Here is a 20,299-nt window from a genome sequence, read left to right as displayed (position 1 = left end):
CAAAACTAGAGGAATATACATACATTTTATTTGCACATGGCATATACCTTAAATTGATCATACAATCAGACATAAACCAATCCTTGGCAAATTAAAAAAATCTGAAATTATACCATCCACAGTCACAGACCACAGGACAGTAAAAATAAAAATGAATCTTAAGAAAACCACTCATAACCATATAATTACATGGAAATTAACCAACCATCTTCTAAATGAGCTTTAGGTAAATAGTAAAATTAAGACAGAAATCAAGAAATTATTTGAAATGTATGAGAACAAAGATATAACATACCAGCTGAGACACAGTTAAGGCAATGTTAAGTGGGAGGGTTATAGCATTAAATGTTCACATCAAAAATTTAGAAAGATCTTAAATGAATAATCTAACATTACAACTGCAGAAATTACAGAAACAAGTGAAATCAAACCCAATGCTAGCAGAAGACAAGAAATAATCAAAATCAGATCTGAAACCGAAGGAAATTGAGTTCAGAAAAACGATACAAAAGATCAACAAATCTAGGAGTTGGTTTTTTTTTCTTTTTTAAAGTTTAAATAGATAGACCTATACTAGACTAATATAGGAAAAAAGAGAGAGGATTCAAATAAACACAATTAGAAAAGACAAAGGGGACATTTCCACTGACCCCACAGAAACACACACAAAAAATTCAAAGACTATTACAAACAATTATATGCATACAAACTGGAAAACCTAGAAGAAATGTATAAATTTCTGGACACATGCAACTTCCCCAAACGGAATCAGGCAGAAAGTGAATCCCCAAAGAGGCCAGTAACAAGTTCCAAAATTGAATCAGTAATAAGAAGCCTGACAACAAAGATAGTCCAGGACCAGGTGAATTCACAGCTGAATTCTACTAGATGTGTAAAGGATTGTCAGTACCACTCCTAATAAATCTATTTTCAAAAATTGAGAGGAGAAACTCCTTTCTAACTTCTTCTATGAGGCCAGCATCACCTTGATACCTAAACCTAGCAGAGACACAACAACAACATACTTCATCCCAATATCCCTGATGAACATAGATGCAAGCTTCCTCAACAAAATAGTAGGAAACCAAGTCCAGAAGCACCTTAAAAAGCAAATTCACCACAATCAAGTTGGCTTTATCTCTGGGATGCAAGGTTGTTTCAACATATGCAAATTGATAAATATGATTCATCACATAAACATATCTAAAAACAAAAAGAACATAATCATCTTGGATATTGAAAGCTGAAAAGGCTTTCAATAAAACTCAACATCTCTTTATGTTAAAAGCCCTCAACAAACTAGGCATTGCAAGAAGATATTTCAAAATAATAAGAACTGTCTGTGACAAACCCACAGCCAACATCATACTGAATGGGCAAAACCAGAAAACATTCCCCTTGTAAACTGGAACAAGGCAAGGATGAGCTCTCTTAACACTCCTATTCAACTAGTACTGGAAGTCCTGGAAGACTAATCAGGCAAGAGAAACAAGTAAAAGACATCTAAGTAGGGAGAGAGGAAGTCAAACTATCCCTGTTTGCTGATGATATGATTGTATACCTAGAAAGCCCCATAGTCTCTGCCCCAAAGCTCCTAGATGTGGAAAAAAACAAAAAGAAAAAAACAAAAAAAAAACTTCAGCAAAGGTTCAGGATACAAAATCAATGTACAAAAATCAATATCAATATCAATATATAAAATACATAATTTAAATATAAATATATAAAATATATAAAATTTCTATACACCAACATCATCCAAGCTGAGAGCCAATCAAGAACGCAATTCCATTCATAAGTCACAAAAAGAATAAAATACCTAGGAATACAGTTAACCAATGAGGTGAAAAATCTCTACAATGAGAATTACAAAATACTACTCAAAGAAATTAGAGGTGACAAAAACAAATGGAAAAATAGTCCATGCTCATGGATAGGAAGAATCAATATTGTGAAAATGTCAATTCTTCCCAAAGCAATTTATAGATTCAGTGCTATTCCTATCAACCTACTAATGACATTCTTCATGGAACTAAAAAAAAACTATTTTGAAATTTATATGGAGCTAAAAATGAGCCCATTTTTAGAGCTAAAAAGAGCCAAGGCAATTTTAAGCTAAAAGAACAAAGCTGGAGACATCACATTACCTGACTTCAAACTATACTAAAAGCTTACAGTAATCAAAACAGCATGGTACTGGTACAGAACAGACACATTGACCAATAGAGCAGAATAGAGAACTCAGAAAATAAGACCACACACTTACAACCATCTGCTCTTTGACAAAGTCTACAAAAGCAAGCAACGATGATGGACTTCCTATTCAATAAAAGGTGATGAGATAACTGGCTAGCTGTATGCAGAAGATTGAAACTGGACCACTTTCTTACACGATATACAAAAAGCAACTCAAGGTGAATTAAAGACTTAAATATAAAACCTAAAACTATAAAAACCCTGGAACATAACCTAGGAAATAACATTCTGAACATAGAACTGGGCAATTATATCATGACTAAGATGCTGAAGCAATTGCAACAGGAACAAATCATTGACAAATGGAACCTAATAAAACTAAAAAGCTTTTGCACAGCAAAAGAAACTATCAACAGAATAAACAGACAACCTACAGTATAGGAGAAAATATTTGCAAACTGTATGTCTAACAAAGGTCTAATATGTAGCATCTATAAGTAACTTAAATTTACAAGTCAAAAACAAGCAACCCCATTGAAAAGTGGGCAAAGGACATGAACAGGCATATTTAAAATAAGATACACATGCAGTCAACAAACAGAAGAGAAAATACTCAGTATCACTAACTATTTGAGAAGTGCAACCCAAAACCACAATGAGATACTGTATTACACCACTCAGAATGGTTATTACTAAAAAGTAAAAAAAAAAATAACAGATGCTGGTGAGGTTGTGGAGAAAAGGAAATGCTTATACACTACTGATAGGAATGTAAATTAGTTTAAATCGCTATTCTGGAAAGTAGTTTGGCAATTTCTGAAAGAACGTAAAACAGAATTGCTATTCAACCTCTTGTTAGCAATCCCACTATGGGTAGTCTGAATAAAGAAAATGTGCTCCATCTATACCATAGAATATTACATGGCTATAAAAATTTATGAAATCATGTCCTTTGCAGCAACATGAATAGAGCTAGAGGCCATTATCCTAAGTAAATGAACACAGGAACAAAAAAACAATTACCACATATTTTCATTTATAATTGGAATCTAAACACTGAGTACCTATGGATACAAAGAAGGGAAAAACAGATACCAGACCTACTTGAGGGTGGAGGTTGGGAGGAGAGTGAGGATCAAAGAACTACCTATTAGATACTATGCTCATTACTTGGGTGATGAAATAATCTGTACACCAAACCCCCATGGAAACCATAACCTAGGGAAAGCAAACCCTACAAACTAGGAAATACCTGGGAGCTTGGTATGCACAGTACTTCATCACCTGGAAATAACAAACCTTCATATGTACCGCTGAACCTAAAATAAAAGTTTTTAAAAAAGAAAAAACATGAATCATTCTAAAGCTTTAATAATTTAAGAAGTGTACACATACACTTTTTTAAAGTAGATAGTTTAACTTGGGCAAATTCCTGGTGATGCTGCCATGTGTTGTGAAGTTCTGACTACAGTCCTCAGACAAAGCAATTTTTTTCTGTGGCATTTTTTTGTGTTATTTATAAAACAAAGTGAACTTGTAACTGTGTGCCTGCATGGTGAGACACTAGAGGAAAAGAGAGGAAACACTTGGAACCCAACCCATTAAAACCAACTAAAGAGCTTTTTGTTTCAAAACATCTGCTCAAAGGAAAACTATAGTCTCTGAAAGTTCAAAGTAAAATCCTACATCTCTCCATCCCCAACTCACATAATATTATTACTGAATAAGAATGCCACAATGTGATCTGGTGAGACAGAGAGAGAGAGAGAGAGAGAGAGAGAGAGAGACAGAGAGAGAGAGAGAGAGAGAGAGAGAGAGAGAGACCGTGTGTGTGTGTATGTGTGTGTTATAGAAAATAATTGTTTATTAAAATTTTATATTGACTATAACCTGTAGATACTAAGTGAGTTTCTGTAGATATCCGCAAATTAGACATTTTCTCTTATTGGAGACCAAACACTCTATTAATTTTTTTTGTTAGATTTGGAAAACTTAGAAAATAAAAATAATTTGATAATATTTAGCCATTTCCATTTCTTCTGTTTTCAACATAGACAAATGGATCCTTACCCATGTAATTTTATTTTTCCAATGTTTCTGAAGTCTCAGAAATTTGAGGATTGAAAAAATCCTGAAAAGTAAAATTTCCCAAGAGATTTTTATGACTTTAAACTAGAAAAAAATATGATTCCCCAAATTAATAATTATGTTATCATAAGCTTTGAGACTCATTCAATTGGGGTTTAACTGAAAGATAAATATTATTGGAAAGATTTAGCAAAACTGAATTTGACTTAGATACTGTCTAAAGAATTTTGTTTTTGGAAAGATTTGGCAAAACTGAATTTGACTTAGATATTGTCTAAAGAGTTTTGTTTCTGAAAATACAATGATTGCTTGATAGAATGGTTGCTTGAAAGCCTCTATTTGAATCTTTTATTAGCCATTTGATTCTATGTGTTAATTTCATTTATTATGGGAGCAATTGGCTGATTATAATCATCAACAGAAGAACAGATAAAGAAAATCTGGTACATATACACAATGGAATACTATTCAGCCATATGAAGAATAAAATATGGTCAGTTGAGGCAACACGGATAAGCCTGGAGGGCATTATGTTATGGGAAATAATTCAGGCACAGAAGGATAAATATGGAAGGTGGATTAGATAGATCTGTTTATCTGAAAATATTATTCTACATAAGGTTGGCATGTGTCAGATAACAATAGTCACAATATTTTCTTTCAAAAAAACACTTTCTAAATAATCCTTTAAATTTGTGTGATTTCAATGGAATGTTTTTGTGCAGTACTGGCTTTTTACGAGCATCTGAATTTAACAAGGGGAAAGTTTATGTTGTTGTATAAGACATGCTCATAAATTCACATGAAAACTTAATACTAGAACTCAATAAGTGGTGGGTTTTTATATACCCAATGGAGGGGATGCAGTTCTTGTAACCTGTACAACCCTATCACAATAAAATTGGGAGCCAAATGGCCTTTGTTACAATGTTGATTGCCTGAGTTTATTTCTGAGATAAAATAGTTTCCATTTAACTTGATTTGTAAAAAGATATGTTTCTAAATTTATAAAATCTTAATTACAGTGGATAATTTCTTAAGCAGTCTCTTTGACTTAGGAGCAACTCTAATGAATATGAAGGCTGTCAAATAATTTATTTAATAAGTACTGAAATGGGCCTGGCACCGTGGCTCACGCCTGTAATCCCAGCACTTAGGGAGGCCAAGGCGGGCAGATCACCTGAGGCCAGGAGTTTGAGACCAGCCTGACCAACATGGTGAAACCCCATCTCTACTGAAAATATAAAAACTAGCCAGGTGTGGTGGTGGGCGCCTGTAATCCCAGATACTTGGGAGACTGAGGCAGGAGAATTGCTCAGTCTCAAAAAAAGAAAAAGTGCTAAAATGATTTGATACCTAAATTATTGTTAAAAGGCAGAAGGTGAGGACAAAAAGAATGTCTCCCTTAAAGAAAGGCTAATATTAATCTCACATATTATTTTATTTTTAAGGTACATAGATAAAATTTGGACTTCTGAAGACATGAAACTTTTTGATATTGTGGTTTTTAAGATAAAATATATTCCTTTTTTTTTTTTTTTTTGAGACGGAGTCTCACTTTGTCGCCCAGGCTGGAGTGAGCGGCGCCATCTTGGCTCACTGCAAGCTCCGCCCCCCGGGTTCCCGCCATTCTCCTGCCTCAGCCTCCCGAGGAGCTGGGACCACAGGCGCCGCCACCGCGCCCGGCTAGTTTTTTGTATTTTTTAGTAGAGACGGGGTTTCACCGTGTTCGCCAGGATGGTCTCGATCTCCTGACCTTGTGATCCGCCCACCTCGGCCTCCCAAAGTGCTGGGATTACAGGCGTGAGCCACCACGCCCAGCGATAAAATATATTCTTAAAGTCAAAATAGAATCAATTTAATGAATGAGAGAAGGAAAAAGTATTCTGAAATAAAGAATACATATGATTGCATTATTTATCAGGAATAGTATTCTAAAAGAAATATATTTTCTCAGACCATTTTATGCTGTGCCATTTTAAATTACATGTAAGATTGTGCTAATGTCAAACACAGACGTAAGAAATAGAAATAAAAAGAAAATAAAGTATTACAGAGATGTGCTTTTTCACTTTAAAAAATAGCACAATTACTTTTACTTTACGAATACATTTCTAAAAGATGTAACAAAATGATTTGCACACAAATCATTTAAACCAAACACTAAAGATTTACTTTATGAAGCAATATACACTAAGTTACAATGAATAGAAAATAAAATAACTGGAATTTTCTTCCCCATGCATTTTTATTTTAATAGCAACAGATAGAGATATATACATATATTCATATAATGTCCTGGAAATGTATATCAGATCACACTTTGAAACATATTTTGTTTATGGGTTAAACTATCGACCAATTAACTCATGTAGCATAGTACAAGAATTGAGTATGGACACCCAAAATTTAAGTGTCAGTTTGTCAAAAAATAGAAACGAAACAAAAATACAACAAAGTAGCCAATAATACATAACCTATCCACATATGTATGTATATATGCTTGTGTGTGTATGTGTGTGTATTCTGACACTACAAATAGATAAATATAAAGAAGAAATAAAGTCTTATGACTCAAAGATAATGATTTTAATCAAATAAACTAAACTTTCTAGATCAAACTTTTGTTAACACTTTTCTTCTAATGATCTGATGTATAATTCTTTTTATCATGAGATGTGTTATTTGTGCCTCAATTATTTAACATTCTTATGAAGTTGACAATATTAGTGATAATTTTATTCTTAATATTTCATATATACATATATATGTGTATGTTTTTAGTCTATAAATTTAAGAATTTTGAGAAAACACTAGAAATGTCATAGCAATCTAAAATATTATTCTTGAAATAGAAATTAATTAAAATAGTTATTTTAGCAAATTGTGAGTTTAAATAATATCTAAACATAAAAACAATTACTTATTTCACAAGCATGTACAATTTTGTTTCAAATAAATAACATAATGATTTATAAACACATTCACAAAATAATCTCTTTCTTTAAAAAGGGAGGTGGGGGTAGGTAGAGATTGTTAAATATGCAGTTTTTCTACTCAAAATTTTCTACTAAAGTGTTGGAAAATATATATTGATTTTTAACTCAATCGTTTCAATTTGAGAATAAAGCTTTGATTCTTTATTTTTTTAGTGTAATTAGAACAAAATTACATTGCATTTTCATTGACTTGCCTAATGTCTCCTAAAGTAATATCATGCCGCTGTATGCTAAAATAAATGAATAATAGAAATTGTAATAAATTTACAAAAGCCACTAATCTTCTAATCGTGTACTAAGCATGCAATTTTCAAAGATATGTTGCATTAGCTGTAAATATAATGGTTAGTCAACTAAAGGTGTATCCTTAGAAGTACTGTATTGAAACTGTCCTTACGTAATGATATTGAAGTATTAATGGTATGGTTTATACAATCCGTTAAAAATTCTCTTTCATATGTACGATGGCAGAGGGACTTATCTGTATTATATAAGCATTGTTACTGGAGAAATTAAAAATACTCTATTTATCCTGGTAATATTTTTAAAACCAAAGGTATTAATCATGTGACATGTGATGAACAATTTAATCTTCAATAATCTTTAAGGTTTAAATCTTAGAAAATGTGATGTGCCTATAGCTGTTCTTTGAAAACAAACATTTAAAAAATTTAAAACAGAAATATCTGCACTATTTTATGTATTAGCTTTGAAGAAAAGCAACGGAAATAAGAAAAGGAGAAAGAAAACAGGACAAAGAGAAAAGACAGATTAAAGCAATAATTATATAGACTTTGCTTGAATTTACAACTAATAAATCAAAATTCTTATATCAATGTGTTAAATTATGTATGGATTTTATGCTATTTAAAGAAAATCAGTATCTTTGAAAAATGTAAAAGTGATGTTCTGAGCTCTCAGACTAAAACAGCAGCAATAAAAATATTAGATGCAAGACTTTTAAATTAAATATACAGATCATCTTAAACTAACATTTGACTTATTTATTTAAAAAGTATTATAAATGTCTGATTTTGTTTCTTAAATAATATACTCATAGTGTTAATTCACTGAGAAAAAAAATCAAATATATAAATTGTTTCTAGTTAACTCCGTAAATTTTTTAATCAGAAATTTTCATGTATTCATTATCAAATATCAAATATGTAAATGATAATATAGCTGTGCATTTTACAATGTAAAAGTCAAAGTGTGACCCAAAAGGACATGTAAAATTAAGTGCAACACGTAGATTGCATTTAAAGGGGGGATGAGAATGTAATGCATTAGATGTTTCATTAGGAAGAAAAAATAAAAGAATTCTTTTGAAGACTTTTGTGGTTCCAAGAAGCCAAATAAATCACCATTGTATCTTTGCAGAACTGAATTATTTGCATATGATAAAATATATCTAAAGTGGTGGCCATAGTAATGAGTACACCCAAACAACATCAATACTTCAATTACTAATAGTGATGTATCGTGCAAAGCATGTCCTAATGTGCTTGCAGAAGCATTAGGGAAGGGAAATCAGACGTGTAGGCTTACACAGAGCAGGATATATAAATTATACTCAGAGATTGTGTTTCATCTCTGTTTGAGCCTATAAATCTATATGAAAAATTTGAAGACGATTTTGATACGGCATTATTGGAATTAATAAAATTGAAAAATGTATAGCATACATGCACTCCTTGGCAAAAAAAAAAAAAAAAAAAAAAAAAAATCTATTTTCTCTATCCAAAAGGATGTGATATTTCCTTTCTATTCTTCTTCTTATGTAGTAGGTCTTATTTTGTTAATACCATTTTAAATAATATAAAATGAGTTTGTTAATATCAAATTGCCTTTAGAAAATTTAAGCAAAACTATATTTTAATAAGACCTATTAATTTAGATGTCATACTACATAATAATTTTATTTTTTAAAATTTGTGGTAGATATTATTTCCCATGTTGTATAAATTGGACCTTAAAAAAGTGACATCTTATTCATTATTGATCATATTCTGAGGCCCTCACCAGAAGCAGATGCCAGCACTATTTACTTAATTTTGTGTACAGCCTGCAGAACTGTGAGCCAAATAAACCTCATTTCTGTGGACATTACCCAGCCTAGGGTATTCCTTTTTAGCAATGCAAATGAACTAACACATAAAATTGGTACTGAGGAGAGGGGCATTGCTGTAAAGATAACTGAAAATGTAAAAGTGGCTTTGCAGGCTGAGGTTGGAAGAGTCTGGAGGACTCAGAAGAAGACAGGAAGATAAGGGAAACTTAGTGACTTCTTAGAAACTTGTTAAGTTGTTTTGACCAAAATACCTATAGACATATGGACAGCAAACCCCGGACTGAAGAGTTCTCAGATGGAAATGAGGAAGTTGTCAAGAAGTTGGAGTAAGGGTCATCCATGCTATGCCCTAGCAAAGAATATGGCTGTCATATTGTGTCTATGCCCCAGGAATCTGTGAAAGCTGAACTTCAGGGTAGTGATGACTTGTGGTATGGGCAAAAGGAATTTCTAAGCCACAAAGTATTCAAGCTTTGGTATGAGTGCTTCTAACAAACTGTGATCAAATACAGGAGCAAAGAAATGACTTAAAGTTGAACTCATATTTAAAAGGAAAGCAGAGCATAAAAGTTTAGACAGTTTGCAGTGTGACTCTGTGGTAAAGAAGGAAAAAACATTTATAGGGGAAGAATGTAGGTGGTCTGTGAGCAACCATTTGCTAGGGAGCTTTGCCTGACTAAAATGGAGCCAGGTGCTAATAGAGAAGGCAATGGCAAAAACGCCTTGTAGGCATTTCAGGGATCTTTGAGACTGGACGTCCCATCAGAGGCCTAGGAGACCAAGGAGAAAATAATGGTTTCAGGGAATAGGCCTGAGGTCCCACTTTTTTATGCAGCCTTGGGACTTACCTCGTTCCAGCAGCTCCAGTTCCAGCCGCAGCTCAAAAGGCCCAAGTACAGCTCCGGCTGCCACTTCGGAGAACACAATCTCCCATATGCCTTGGCAGCTTCCACATGGTGTTAAGTCTGCAAATGCATTGAATGCAAGAGTGAAGGTGGCTTGACAACTCCCACCTAGATTTTAGAAGACGTATGGAAAGGCCTGGGGGCCCAGGACCAAGCATGCTGCAGGGACAGAGTCTTCATTTGAAGTCTCTACCAGGGCACTGCCTAGTGGAGCTGTGGGAAGGAGGCCACTGCCTTCCAGACTGGACAATAGTAGACGCACCAGCAGTGTACTCCTTATGCCTGGAAAAGCTGCCAGCACTCAGCTTCAGACCCTGTGAAAGCAGCCACAGGGCTGCAACCTGCAGAGCCACAGGGGCAGAGCTGTCCAAGCCCTTGGGAGCCGCCCATTTACATCAGTGTTCCCCTGGATGTGAGACACGGAATCAAGGATTATTTTGGGGCTTTAAGATTTAATGTCTGCCCTATGGGGTTTTAGACTAGCATGGGGTCTGCTGTGCCTTTCGTTTAGCTGATTTCCCTGTTTTGTAATGGAAATATTTAACCAGTTCCTATACCACCATTGTATCTTCAAAGTAAACACCTTATGTTACTGGCTCATAGGTGGAGGGAACTTAACTCAAGTCTCTGATGAGACTTTGGACTTTTTATTGAGTTGATGCTTTAATGAGTTAAGCCTTTGGGGGACTTTTGGGAAGAGATGTTTACATTTTGCAATGAAAAGAACCTGAGATTTGGTGGGACAGGGAAATAATATTATGGTCTGGATATTGGTCCCCTCCAGATCTCATATTGAAGTGTGACCCTTAGTGTTGGAGATGGGGCCTCGTAGGAGGTGTTGGGTCATGGGGATGGGTTCCTCATTAGTGGCTTAGTGCCCTCTCTGCAGTAATGACTGGTAATACATTCACAAAAGATCTGGTTGTTTAAAAGAGCGTGGCATCTCCCCTCTTCTCACTTGCTCCCTTGCTCACCCTGTGACACACTGGCTCCCCACTCACCTTCCACAATCATTGTAGGCTTCCTGAGGCCCTCACCAAAAGTGGATGCCTGCACTATGCTTTATGTACAGCCTGCAGAATCACGAGCCAAATAAACCTCTGTTCTTTATAAATTACCCAGCCTCAGGTATTACTTTACAGCAACAAAAATAGACTAACACATAAGAGTGCTGGCCTTAAATAGTAAATGTTTTTCTCATCTGCAAACACAAAATTTTTACATAAATCATCTTATATTCTCTGCCAGTTCCAACATTTTATGAATTGGTCAGTGTAGCTGTGGGGAAATACTCTCATATATCTCTGTTGAAAATACAAATTGGTACAATACTTATGGAGTAGAATTGAACTACCTAACAAAATGGTGTATACGTTTATTTTACCACTAAAAAATTTTTCTTTCTAGGAGTTTGTGTCGAACATACACTTCCGGTATATGAAAGTATAGGTGCATAAAATTATGGATTACAGCATTGTTTGTAAATGCATCCTAAGGGAAACAGTTTAAATGGCTATACCTAGAAGGGTGGTTAATAAAGTGTTATATTCACAAAATCATTATGCAACTGTAAAATGGATGAAAAGATCTATATGAACTTTTGAGTTATTTTAAAAACTGGAAAATAGTATCTATACATACAGAGAAATACTTTGTGAAAAATTAGGGATAACATAATATGTATGTATTTGCTCCTGCATAAAGTGGTGAAGAAACACAGGAAACATAAACCAGAGAGAAATAATATTAGTTACTTACATTGGAATGGATGTGTAAAGGGTAGAAAAAATAGAAGTGATAAGGATTGGGAATTAAACTTCTGTTAATAGACCTTTTAACAGTATGATTTTCAAATTTATGTAGTTTCAACAGCTGAAAAAAATTTAAACATATAGAACAAAAGGAATAGTAAAATGTACTCATATAAACAGACATGAATTAAAGTGTTTTTCAAAAAATAGGATTAATATACTAAAGGAGGAAGAAAAAAACCTTAAGAGTATTAGAACTATATACTCTTAGTAAACATATATACTGTACTTTGGTTAGCTGCTTCATTTTTCTATACTTTCATTGTTCACAACGAGAAAAGCACCACGTACTCCAGGATTGAGTAATATATTGTGGAAAATAAAATTCAGATTTGTCACTATCAGAGACAGAGCTAAAATATAGAAACAGGATGTTGAATTACAATTGATACATGGATAGATAGATACAGACAGATGGAAAGACATTGATATTGATTATAGAAGAAGAGATGTTTGTAAATACATGTGAATGCATGCCTATACATTCATCCGCCTCCTAGGTCTATCTTTCAAGATAGCTTAGAAGAAATGACCTCTAGTAGCACTGAGCACAATTAGTGTCCAAATTTTGGATTCTGCATATAATTCTCTACTAAAGTGATCTAGAGATTTTTCATGAAATGGTTGATTCTAGGTCTTGATGAGATAATTCTAGATAAACGTTTTGTGCCAACAAGTCTGTTAATGCAGTCTTGAAGAATGACAGGGATACATCAAAGGACATGAAAGTCAATGGAAGAAAGTGTCTAGTGGGTCATTCAGGAAAATTTGAGTTTCAAATAAATAATGTAGGTAAGTAATTATAACACATTGAATAAAATAAGAATCTATGAACCTATATTGTTATAAATAAATTAGTAAACAGAAAAATAAATAAGTAATAAGATTCTTTCTTACAGTGGAAAGATAAATAAAATATGTAGGAGAATTGACAGAATAATAAACACTGTCATTTGAAAACCATAAAAATAATAATGGCTGACTCAGTTAGGAATCATCAGTGAATACCAAAATTAGCATTTGAAAGTTTGAAGAGGAATAGCTTATTAGAAAACATCCTAAAATATATCACCAGAAAATACTTATGAATTAGACTGGGTTGAATAATACTTTTGGAGTAGAGAAGATTAGCAAACATCAGCTTAACTGAATGACTAAAATTCAGATCTACAGTAGTAGGGCCAAAAGGCTTCATAAGTCTCTTCATGAAAATACACTGAAAGAAACATGACATAATTTCTGGACTATTCAATCCATAAATGTAATGCTTGAATCTAATAGTGACAGATAATCAGACAACCCAAAAATGAGGAATATATTATGAAATAACTGGCCAAAAATATTAATGTCATAACAGACAAAGGAAAAACTGCTTGAGATTAAAGAAACAAGTCTTGTCAATGGAATAAAATAGCTAATGTGGAACTTCCTTTTGATTTAAGTGAAACTATTAGAACTTACTATAAATAAGGCCTACAGAGAAGATTAAGGTATTGTGTCAATGTTAGCTTTCTTCTTTTGATAATGATGTGTTTATCTAAGAGAATGTCCTGGTTTCCTACGATCTACACACTAGTAACATGTTGATGCTTTAGAAATCTATCCTGTGCCTAGATGAATAGTGTTATTCTTGCAGCTTTTCAATAAATCTAAAGTTATTTTCAATCAAATCTTAAAAATTAAAATTTCAATTGAAACATTTTAACGTTAATAATTCTATCAGAATTCTTTTACATTTAACTGAGTCATCCTCCCATTTTACACATAGAATAAATTTTGAAAGCTGTTTATTAGTAGAAAATGAATAATATTAATAAATTTACATAGTATAGCATTTTACACACTTGTTACAGTAATAATTGGTGAATAATTAAATAGGTAATTGATATCACAGAAGTTTAAATCGAAGTTCAGAGATTTGAGTTCAAATCCACATTATATCATTTCCTAGCTCTGTACCTGTGAATAAATTATTAAATATATCTTTGTATGGTTTCTTAATTTTTAAGATGAGCATTTTAATATTACCTACATCATAGAACCCAACAAGTTCACAAGAATGACACTGTAAATTAAAATGAAACATTCCACCAGGTGCACACACACACAGCCTAACATCTCTCACACTAAACAGTAAATACATACATGCCAGAAAGAATTTTAATATAGCCACAACAGATTCATCCCCTGATGTGCATGTAATCTCCACCCTTGAATGTGAGAGGACTTATAAATGTGATGAGGTGAACCTCCCATGATTGTGTTACTTTATATGGCAACAGTGACAGGATCATGACAAAGTAATTAAAGTCCTAAATCAATTAATGTTGAGTTAATGAAAATAACTGGTTATCCTAAGTAGGTGATACGGTTTGCATGTTTGTTTCTTCCAAGTCTCATGTTAGACTACGATTTCCAGTGTTGGAAGTGGGTCATGGTGGAAGGTGATTGGATCATGGGGGCGGATCCCTCAAGAATGGTTTAGCATCATCCCCTTGGTGAAGTGAGTTCTCATTCAATTAGTTCACATGAGATCTGGTTGTTTGAAAGTCTGGGCCTCCTCCACTCGCTGTCTTACTCCTGTTCTCACATGTGTCATGCTGGTTCCCTGTTGCTTTCTGCCATTACTGTAAGCCCCCTGAGGCCTCAGCAGAAGCCGAGCAGGTGCCAGCACCAGTATTCCTGTAAAGCCTGCAGAGTTGTGAATTAAACTTCTTTTCTTTATAAATTACCCAGCCTCAGGTATTTCTTTATAACAATGCAAGAACAAACTAACACAGTGGGCTTGATTTATTCAGATGAAAGCTTTTAAAGAGAAATTGAGAAATTCATGTTGAGAGTGATTCTTCCAGCTTTGAAGAAGTAAGTTGCCTCATTCCACAAGAACCTGTGAAATGATCATGGCTAGAAATCCAGGGCCCTCTAGGAGCTGAGAGGAGTCCCAACTGAGAGTCAGCAAGAAAATGAGGAACCTCAGCCCTACAATTGCAAGGAATTAAATTTTTCCAAAAACCACGTGAGCTTGGATGAGAAACCTAAGCTCCAGAAGGAACAAAGCCCAGACAATAGCTTAATTGCATCATTGAAAGATCCTGAGAAGAGAACCCAGCTACTCCATCCAAGCTACTGATCTATATAAACTATGATAATAAACATATGTTATTTCAAAGTGCAAAGTTGGTGTTATTTTTCTTACACATCAAAGACAACTAATACATACATATTATAATTATATCAACTCTACACCAAGGTAATAAAAGTTTTGACTGACCTAATAAATATTCTTCTGTATACTGAAACTACACCTAGTTTTTAGTTTAAATGTTTTATACAGTATAAAACTACTCATCATATATTTTAAGATTTTGAGTTTTCAGTTTTTTATTCTATGATTAATGAGCTTTTTTGATGCCAATTAAATATGAAATCTACCACAGAGCCATGCTTCAGCTGTCAACAATTTATACTGAAAATGGTTTTAAAAAATGATTTTTTTTCCTGAAATCATATCACATACATGGCATTATTTAAATAGTTAACAAGAGTTCTTTATTTGCTTCTTATCATGTGCCACAATTTAATTACGGATATTTATGTACATAAGCAGTATACTTTGAGCCACATTGAAATGCATTGTTTTAAAAAATCTTCATATCAGACATTAATTGTTAGAATAGTTTTATACCTCAAAAAATTGGGGAAGATAGTATAGTTTAAATAGTACAAACAATGGGGAAATAGTACAGATTTCCCCATTTCACCTGTAAGTAAAAATTTACATTACTGTGATGCATTTGCTACAGTTAATGAACGAATACTGATACATTGTTTTTAATTTAAAGCCATAGTTTATTTAGATTTCCTTAGTTTTAACCTGATGTTCCTTTCCTGTTGCAAGTGACTGTCCAGAGTATCACATTACATTTAATTTTCACATCTGTTTAGGCTTCTCTTGGCATTGGCCCATTCTTTGTTTATTTTAAATTTTTAAATATTTTAACTTTTAACTTCAGGGGTACAAGTGCAGGTTGGTTACGTAGGTAAGCTTGCATCATGGGGGTTTGTTGTGCAGATTATTTAATCATTCAGGTATTAAGCCTAGAGCCCACTAGTTATTTTTCCTGATCCTCTCCCTCTTCCACCCTCTACCCTCTGAAAGGCCCCAGTGTGTGTTATTCCCTTCTACGCATCCATGTGTTCTCATCATTTAACTCCCACTTATACGTGAGAACAATTCCCTTGCTTTTTATGACCTTGAATGTTTTGAGCAGTAATCAGGTATTTTGTAGAATGATTGGGGTTATGGGTTACTGCAAAGAAGACTGCAGAGGTAAAATGTCACCGTCATTACAACTTATCAAATGTGCATATTTATCATCATAATTTATGGCTGGTGATGTTGCTATGCATGTATAATGGAATGGAACAATTAAGTAAATGGACGGCAGATGGTGGGAGCCAGGATATTCACTGTTGGAGTGGGAGTTTGCAGATAAGCCAAGGCAGAAAGTTAGAATGATTGATGTGGTAATGAATTGGACACATCAGTATAAATTCAAGTTGAGCTTAATATAGACACAATGGTTACATATAGAAGTATTTGTGTATGTGTGTATATATATATGAGTTGGTTTAAATACATACAATTTTTTTGAATTTTTAATTAATATGTAACATTTATACATTTTATGGGGTACATGTTATACATATGATATTTTGTTATGTGTATAGAATGTGTACTTATCAGGACATTTTGAGGTATCTATCACCTCAAGTGTTTATTATTGGTATGTGTTGGGAAATTTTCAACTTCTTTGTTCTAGCTATTTTGAAACATATAATACATTTTCCTTAACTATAGTCATTCTACTCTGCTATTTAAAATTAGAACTTACTCCTTCTATCTCACTGTATGTTTGTACCCATTAATCAACCTCTTTTAATTCTCCTCACCTTAGCATCCCAACACCATTCCCAGTCCTTGGTAACTGTAATTTACACTCTACATCCATGAGTTGGTTTTAATTCCCATCTATGAAAGAGAAAACTATGCAATATTTTTCTTTTGGTGCCTGGATTATTTCACTTAATATAATGACCTTACAGTTTCATCTGTGTAGCTATAAATGACCTCCTTATTTTTATGGTTAAGTAATAGTCCCTCATAAGTATAGCACATTTTCTTTATCCATTAATTCTACATTTGTGCTATTGTGAATAGTGCAGCAATAAACATAGGGCACATGTATTTCTTTGATACCCTGATTTTCATTCCTTTGGGTAAATACCGAGTAGTGGAATTGCTGGATTGTATGGTAGCTCTATGTTTAATTATTTGGGAAGTATCCATATTGTTTTCCATAATGGCTGTACTAACTTACATTCCTACCAACAGTATGTAAGTGTTTTCTTTTCTCTACATTATCATTAACTGTTACTTTTTGTCTTTTCATAATAATAATTCTAACTGGGGAAAGATAGTATTTCACTGTTGTTTTGATACACATTTCTTGGATGACTGGTCATGTGGAGCATTTTTTTCATAAATAGTTGGCATTTTGTACAACTTCTTTTGAGAAATGTCTGTTTAGATTCTGAAACCACATTTTAATGGGATTCTTTGTATTGTTTGCTGTTGATTAATTTGAGTTCCTTGTATATTCTGGATATTAGTCCCTTGCTGGATGAATAGTTTGCAAACATTTTATTCTATTCAACAGAATGTATCTTCACTTTATTGATTATTTCCTTTGCTGTGCAGAAGCTTTTAAGTTCATTATAGTCTCATTTGTCTATTTTTGTTTCTGTTGCCTGTGGTTTTGAGGTCTTAGGTATAAAATTTTGATCAAGTTAAAAATATTGTAACACAAAGTATAAAATAAATTCTTACGAACACATATAGCTCGTCAATAAATTATAAATTAACAAATTGGGAAAAAGAGACCAATCTTTGATAAGGAAGCATTTCAAATACTTTATGTAGGGACTCTACCCTCAGAGTGGGAGAGTATAACCCTCCTCCCCACCCCTGAGGTGTGGGCTGGGCATACTGACTTCCAAGTGTACCCTGTGGAAGGCAGAGAGGGAGTAAGGAGGGGAGAGAGTAACTTTACATTGCAGAAACCTCACCAGTGCTTAGGGCCAACAGGAAATCATAAATCCTTTGCTATTCTGAACTGGTTACTCTACCAACCTGCAATAGTATCTAAAAGTTGTTGTGGGGCCAGGGATGGTTGCTCAAGCCTGTAATCCCAGCCCTTTTGGAGGCCAAGGCAAGTGGATAACTTGAGCCCAGGAGTTGAAGACCAGCCTAGGCAACATGGCACAAACTCATCTTTACAAAAAATACATAAATTAACTGGGTGTGGTTGTGTGCACCTGTAATCCCAGCTGCTAGGGAGGTTGAAGTGGGAGGATTGTTTGCTCCCAGGAGATGGAGGCTGTAGTGAGCCGTGATCATGCCACTGCACTACAGCCTGAGTGACAGAATGAGACTCAGTCTCTAAATAAATAAATAAATAAATAAATAAATAAATAAATAATAAAACAAAAATTTTGTGGACGTGGTGTCAATATTGTTGGCAGGCTTACACACCAGATAAACCAAGGCATTAGAACTGAGAATGCGTGCCTGAAAAGATTTTATAAAATGGCTGTATTTTAAGGTGCCATCTTGCTAGAGATTTTGCCAATATTGGGGAGCATCCTGGGGAATCAAACATAATTCATAGAATCTGAAATTTAGTGTCCAAAAATTAGTAATTTGGAGTTATTTGAAATTAAAAACATTTACAAAAATAATTTTGAAGCAAATATAAACGTTATATAAAAATGGTTTTCTACAATGTAACTTTACCTTGTTATTTTAGTACCATGTAAATTTAGTGGTTAATAAATTGCCTAGCATCTATAGATATTTAATAAATAATGTTTCATTTTATTTGATTATAACTTAAGAGTCAGGAACAGAGCTTTAAAGTGGTTCTTCACTTTGGCATATTATTTTCTGCCCTTTGAAAATGGAGATTTATGTATATGACAATTGCATAATTTTAAATGATACTTATGTTGATGAAAACCCAGTTGGTTTTGCAGAAGAAATAAAAGGAAAAAGTATCTTCTTTACCAATTAAAAATCAAGGAGAATAAGAATTTTAATAAGCCTCCTGGGAGACTTGTCTTTTGTATCTTTGATAAATACATGATTATAAGGACAAATTATATGAGTAGCAATAATTTCCCAGTAATGTGTTCATTAAAAGACCTCTTGACTGTAATATATCAGTATTAATTGGGGACAGATGATCATTTTAGTGACATCTTCAAGTCATTATCCATATCTCAATACTTCATGAATGCCTGAATATTCCTAATGAAGTGATTATTTTTTTAAAGATTTTCAGTGCAAAGATCTTAATAGGGTTGTTTATTTTAAAACCGGGAAAAAAAAATAAAAGAATAGAATTAGACATTGCTAATTAAGACTATTTGAGAAAGACATTTGGGGAAAGTGAACCAAATATTAACTTTTGGTTATTTTGGATATGAAAAGATTTTCGCACTTACTATATTTATGCTATGTACCATCAGTTACATTATATAAGCAAAGACAAAATATAACAGTGTGTGTATTCTGAATCAGTGATCCAAATTTTAGGACATAAATTGTTAAATAGAATATTCAAATAAATATTAAAAATGACAAATACAGTACCTCCAAAAAAATCCCTCCTCAAATCTTGTATTTCTTAATGATTATTCCTTCTTGCTTATCTAATTTGTTTACTTCCTGTGTGTGTATTTTCCCAACTCTGAAACGACAGCTACAGTATTTCCACTATTGGAAGAGATGCCAAGGCATATAAAAGTTGTTCACATTTCTTTCTAAAATTGTTCATTTTATGATTTTAAATATTATATCACAATCACCTGTTATTCGGCTTACCAATATGCTAAAAAATTATTTACTAGAGATTGCATTCCTAAGTTTCAACAACTGCTCTTTTTACTGATACATTACCGAATATTGCATAGTTTTAGAGTAAGTCCAAATTTTTGAAGTATATTTTGCTTCTTTTCTCTCACAAAACCCTTTTTTTTTGCATTTTTACCAGTCCATGGCCTCCCCATTGGCTTTTTATCACTTTCTCGTGATTCTCATCCTAATTCTCTAACTTTTTAATTTCTAATTTGAAATATTTTTCTTTCTTACCTGAAATTCTTAAATAT

This window comes from Macaca mulatta, chromosome 2 (assembly GCF_049350105.2).
Source record: "Macaca mulatta isolate MMU2019108-1 chromosome 2, T2T-MMU8v2.0, whole genome shotgun sequence".
NCBI classification, from domain to species: Eukaryota; Metazoa; Chordata; class Mammalia; order Primates; family Cercopithecidae; genus Macaca; species Macaca mulatta.
Note: the sequence above shows the minus strand (reverse complement) of the source record.